This window comes from Macrotis lagotis, chromosome 1 (genome assembly GCF_037893015.1).
Source record: "Macrotis lagotis isolate mMagLag1 chromosome 1, bilby.v1.9.chrom.fasta, whole genome shotgun sequence".
Classification (NCBI taxonomy): Eukaryota; Metazoa; Chordata; class Mammalia; order Peramelemorphia; family Peramelidae; genus Macrotis; species Macrotis lagotis.
Window position 1 is genome coordinate 426,267,675 of NC_133658.1, and position 6,568 is coordinate 426,274,242.

Here is a 6,568-nt window from a genome sequence, read left to right on the forward strand (position 1 = left end):
TCATTCTCATAAAACTATTTTTAGAGCTTGGAAGGCTATACCTGTCCAGATTCCAAATCAAACAACTGATTGAAGACTATAGAAAGATTCAACAAGGGCTATTAGATTCATAGAAGACTGGATTTCATAACTTGAGTCACTAAAGTCTTCAGTTTTCAATTTTTTGAGTTTTAAATATCTCTCCCCACCATCTCAATAAGCCACTCTAATAACAAAGAATAAAAAATTAAGTGTATACCATTTTCTCTACAGATACTATGTACATTAATGAGAGATAGTGAATTAGCTTTATGACTAGATTGTGATGTTTTGATTTTTATTGCATTTGTCTTGTATTGAGTAACTCTGGTATTATAATTATTCTTGCTTTTGTCTAATTGTTATGTAAATGTTTTATGTTTGAGTTAATGGTGTCATCATGACTGATTTCACGTAAAGGAGAAGCACATCAATAGGGACTCAGGAGCAATATTGATGAATAGTTTGGAACCTATTCTCATACCACAAGCTTAATTCTAGGATCCTGATATTGATTCTTTTTTTTTTAATATGGAATGCTTCACAAATTTGCGTGTCATCCTTGCACAGGGGCCATGCTAATCTTCTCTGTATCATTCCAATTTTAGTATATGTGCTGCCGAAGCGAGCACCTGATATTGATTCTTAACTATAAAATAGTTGCCCTTTTCTGGGAACCCCAGAGCTGTCAGTGTGAAGGCAGGTAGGGCCAATGAGCTAGCCCAGTGAGCAAGATTTGACATTCATACTACGTCAGGTGCCACATATATAATCAATGGAAAATTTGAGGAGGGAGAGACTTTTCAATTGGGTTGAGGGAGAGAATCATGGAAGGCTTTATGAAGGATTTGGCAGCTGAATTGAAACTTATATGTTAGGAGGGTATTAAAACTTTTATCAAGTAATAATAATGTTTGTCCTTCATTCTCAAAGAAGAACATGACATCAGGGAGGTGATGCCATGACAAACACATGAACTGAATTTTAGTGAGGGGAGCTGTGCTAAGTCACCAGTCTCACTTTCTCCTCCAGTCATCTGGGTCCAGAGGCCAGATATGAATCAAGACAACTGCAGATGGTCCTGGATGTGAGGCAGTCAGGGTTAAGTGACTTGCCTAAAGTCACAAGGCTAGTAAATGTCTGGAGGCTGCATTTGAACTCCCATCTTCCTGACTCCAAGGCCAGTGCTCTATCCATTGTGCAATCTATCAAAATATAAATAGATTACTTGGTATATAGTCCTGGATTTGAAATTAGGAGACCTGGGTATGAATTCTGCCTTTGGAATTCACTAATTGTTTTACTATGGGATGCCACAACCACTGTGAACTTCTGTTTCTTCATTTATAAAAATAATGATGTTAATATCCTATCTATTCATTAGAAAAGTAAGTGCAGTATACACTATCATTTACAATTGAAGTGGTGACTAGATAGCAATCTGACAGAAACAGTGTGAGTTAGTAGAAAGAGAGCATTGAGGTTCCAAGGCTGAGCCAAAACTCATACTTGTTTTCTGAGAACAAGAGATTATATTCTAATCAGCAGATCTGAATCTATCACATGCATGCCACTCATCTTATTACTCTTATTCTACTCCCCACAAAGTGCAGGAATGTGGTTTCTGAAAGTGTTTTTTCATTGTTATTATTATTTCTCAGAGGTTCTTTAGGATGACCATCAGTGTGGGAAGGAATGGAAAAAATCATTGCGATAGAAACCAGGTTGTTGTGGGGAATGCCAATACTCAAAATGAACCCGTGATCTTTTCAGTGAAGCAACCCAAACGAACCTGTCTGTCCTGTAAAACTCTTGTACAAGTCCTCCCATAAATTTGACCCAGGGTGTCCATCCAATATGCTAGATGTGTCCTTGCTTTCCCTTGACATTGAAGTATAGCAGTGTAGCATATAGGCCATGTTCTCATCAGTTGACCAACTCATCTTTTTTTTTGATCATACATTGCTCTGATGACATCTTTACTTAGTTCTTAACTCCTTATTTGTTATCAATAAAACCTGCTTATGTTTACCATCTGTCTTTCCATTTCCCTCTGGTAATATTCTTTCAATTATTCAGATTGCAGTATTCCATGGGAACATACTTGGAAAACTTTAAAATGCCTTAGAAATGGAAGATATTCTTTCACTTATAATTTTTAATTTTCAATGACTAATATCTCATTCTTGTTCTCTGTTCCATTTTTGAGTATATGGGCATCTTTCTGAGACACTTAACATCACAGTGACTGCTCATTAGAAAATTGTGTACAGTAGATGCTACCATCTACAACTGGTAATGGTGCCTAGCAGAAAGGACTGATCTGTGAGGACAGACTGGTCCTTTGATGGTAAAAATTATTTTTTCTCATTTTCTCATTTTTGCTTTAGCACAGAGTCTGACACATAGTAGTTGGTTAACAATGTTTGTTGTATTTGACCATTGAATTGACAGTGCTTATGGTTTCTTCTTCAACCTTTCCCTATCTAATCAATCAATCAACATTTATGAAGTGTCTGCTATGTGTCAGTCACTGGTACTAATCATTGAGGGAATACAAAAAGAGGCAAAACACAGTCTTTGTCCTTAAGGAGCTCCCAATTGAATGGGGGAGATAACAACAAATAAACTCATATATATGAAAATATATGTTCATGATAAATAGGAAATAATTATTCAGAGGAACTGGGAATAGCTTCCTGTAGAAGGTAAAATTTCAGTTGTAACTTGAAAGGGAGTCAGGGATGCCAAGAGATGAAGATGAGGAGGAAGGACATTCCAGGCATTCCAGGCATATCCAGAGATAGGCAGAGAAAATATCCAGAGTTAAGACATTGTCTTATTCATGGAATAGCAGGGAGGTTGGTTCTTTGGATCTAAGAATGAACTATAAGATGTAAGAAGAGTGGAAAAGTAGCAAGGGGCTAGATTTTGAGATAAATTGCAGACTATTTTGCACTGTCATTTAACTGTTTTAGGTAGGAACAGACTCATTATTTGTAGAATGAGGATTCATGGGTACAGATTACAAGGATCCAGATTTTGTCTTCATATAAGAACAAACTTCTCAACAATTTAGAATTACCTAAAATGGAATGGATAGTATCGTGAAGTAGTGATTTCATGGACACTGAGTTTATTTGATCACAGACTCAATACTTGTGTGTTAGTGATATATAAGAGATTCATCCATTTGTTAAAGGGCAGTAGTAAATGATGAGGATAGTGTGAGAGACCTTCTGAGCTCTGCTCTAGGCTGTCTACATCTGAAATATTGTATTCAATTATGGTGCCACAGCTTAGGAAGAACAGTGAGAGCTTATAAAATGTACAGAAGTTATAAAGTGTCCAGCAGCCAGGATGGCAAAAACCCAAGAAGACATATCCTTTGACGATCAGAGCTTTGCCTGGAGAAACACATACATGATATATGTTTTCAAGTAATTTATGGGGTATTGCATGGAGGAGAGATCAACTTTATTCTACTTTCTCCCTGTGAGTAGAGCTGGAAATATTGCATGACATTATAAAGAATTAATTTAGATATAAAAAGAAAATCTTAAACAATTAGAGTTATCCAAAAATAGATCAGCCTGTCTCAGGAGGTTTTGGGATCCCTCTTCACTAGAGGTCTTCAAGTAGTCTGGAAGACCACTTATAGAGCAGAGGTGTCAAACACAGCCTGTAATAGAAGCTGATGAACTGGCTTAAAATTTAATTGGGAAATATTTTAAAAAATAAATAAAAATACAATAGAACATAATGTTAACATGTAGTATGTATGGTTTAGTAATCCCCATTTCTATTTATGCTTGATAATATTGGTATAGAGGGATTTTTTTGTTCATTTATGATTTAGAGGGAATCTTAAATCAATTGTTAAGTGCTTTGTTATCTGTCTTTGTGGTACTGACCTAAGTAATGAGAGTACAAAAAGAGGCAAAAGACAATCCTCACCCTCAAGGAGTTTATAATTTGATGAGAGAGATGATAGATCCCATTAGAATTGGAACTCCAAGATTCTGTCATTTGCATGTTTAGAATTGAAACTTTAGAACTGTTTCTCAGATCATATATGTTGTCTTCCTCCAAACTATAATTTCATTCAAGTCTGAAAATATTTATCTCCCTTGGAATTTAACAATTACTGGGAACACTTTGAATTGATTCAAACATTTTAATTCAATATTTAGAATTGGAAAATCTACACCTCAAATATGTAAATGCTTCTTAAAAGTGTTTGATCTATTTTTATCTCATTTGATCTTTACAAGTCTGTGTGCTTGTTTATTATCCCCATTTACAAATGAAGAAATTGAAGTCCAGAGAGGGAGAATGAGTTATCTAAAATGGGATCATATAACTTAAAGCACAAAGTGATTTCAGATGCCATCTTGCCCTACCAGCTCTTTTTTTAAAAAAAAGTGTAACCCTTATGTCAGAGGTTTCCTCCTAACACAAAGAACCTAGGTTGTCTTTGAGAAACTTCTCTGACTCATTGCTCCCACTCACATAATCAGGGAACATCTTGTCTGCGGGCATCTTGTTTGTTGTCACCAATGTCTTTTACACCCAGCTCAAATTTCTCACCTTCAAGAACTCTGCTGAACTCTAAGCATTCCCCTTGGTACCTGATGGGACTTATCACCAACAGTTTTCCCAGAGTCAAAGACCTGAGGATCAGGTTGAAAATGTGTTGGGGCACACTGTGATATAAGAAAGAGTACCTTTAGTTGTCCTTGGAGCCATATGGAGCATAGTATAGCTTGCCTCTGGAAAGGTTAAGTGTTTTACAAGCCTAGTTCTCAGAATGGCTGAAGAGGAACAATAATGATGGAAGATAGGACATAGGGTTCTTTGGGGAACCCTTAGGGGAAGGAAAATGAGACCAACCCTCAATAGTGGGTGAGCTCAGGATTTTCTTGCTCCTTTCCTTCTACTTTATCTGAGTCATGAAACCAAGGGTCTGGCAACTTTGAAAGAATTAATGTTCTCATGATCCCAGGAGGTTAGATCTCATCAATGTAGCTGAAAGATCCTTGGACTCAGAACTGGGGCTTGGACTTCAGTTTCTTTGTTTCCTCCTTGGGAAAATGAAGTGCTTAGATAGGGTGGTCTGTAATGTATCTTCTAGTCTCTAGGAAGATTGAGATTTGGGGGTCCATTTGACTCCAGATCTGCTTAGATTCAATTTATTTATCTTTTTTAAAAAATTATTTTTTGTTTTTATATTACTCTTCTTTCCAAACATCTTTCCTTACCTTCCCAGTGAGTTCACCCTTATGATAAAGAATTTAAAAAGAGGGGAAAAAATGAACACACCATCTGAATGTCACAGCATGTACAATGTCCCACACCTGAAAAAAGAAGGTACAATTTTTTTCTGTCTTCTTTGGGGTCAAGCTTGATTTATAATTATGATTACATTGCATTCCATTTTTCTGCTTTGTTCTTTCCACTTAGTAATAATTGTATATATTGTTTTCCTACTTCTATTTGCATCCCTTTTCATTAGTCCATAATCATTTTCCCATGCTTCTCTTCATTCTTTGGTCATTGCTTCTTATCAAATAGAAAGATACTTACCATAATCTTGCATCTGATGGAAATTAACTATTTCCAAATCTTTGCTACTACCAAAAGAACTCCTAAAACTATTTTGATGTGTATGGGAACATTATTTCTGTCTGTGTTCCACTTGGGATATATATACCTAGCATTTGGATCTCTGGGTATGGTTGTTTTAAGTCACTCTATTGGTAAAATTCCAAATTACTTTCCAGAAAATTGGACCAATTAACAAACAGCTCTACCAACAGTGTATTAATGTTTTTATAATTTGAATGTAATTCAAATTATTTTTATTTTTATTTATTTATTTATTCATTTTATATTTTTATTTTTTATTTATTTATTCATTCATTCACTCATTTATTTATTTATCTATCTATCTATTTATATATTTATCTATCTATTTATATGGCTATCTATTTATTCATTCATTCATTCATTTGTTTTTTTAAGGCGATGGGATTAAGTGGCTTGTCCAAGGCCACACAGCTAGGTAATTATTAAGTATCTGAGGCCAGATCTGAAGTCACGTACTCCTGACTCCAGGGCCAGTGCTCTATCCATTGCTCCACCTAGCTGCCTGGTAGTTCAAATTAAGAACTAATTCTACATGTGTTGTTAAATTGAGAGGTTTCAGAGGTCTGCTGAGGATTGAGGCAAAGTAGAAATTAAAATCTGTTGGTCCTCCATCTTATCAGAAGGAATGGCGTTATTTATTGACTGCTATCACCTTCAATACTGACTGGTCTCACATTTTATCATCCTTTCTAATTTGTTGGTTATCAGGTGAAACAATTAACTCCATTTTCATTACTTTGTGTAAATCATTTCCCCTCTCTGATGCCTCAGGATTTCCCTTTGTAAAATGTAGGAGTTGAAAGAGATGATAACTAATGTTCCTTCCAGTTTGAATATGGTACTTTAATAGTTTGGAAGAGGGACTAGCTTCAAGACCCTTTTTTATTCCTTCCCCCATTTT

General features: G+C 35.6%; 1 non-coding gene across 1 annotated transcript; it reads right to left on the reverse strand.

Annotated features, from left to right (window-relative positions):
- Window positions 1-543: 543 nt before the first annotated feature.
- Window positions 544-650, reverse strand: LOC141510357 (U6 spliceosomal RNA). The gene has a single exon (XR_012474854.1). It is a non-coding gene; the product is annotated as a U6 spliceosomal RNA (small nuclear RNA).
- Between the last annotated feature and the right edge of the window lie 5,918 nt (window positions 651-6,568).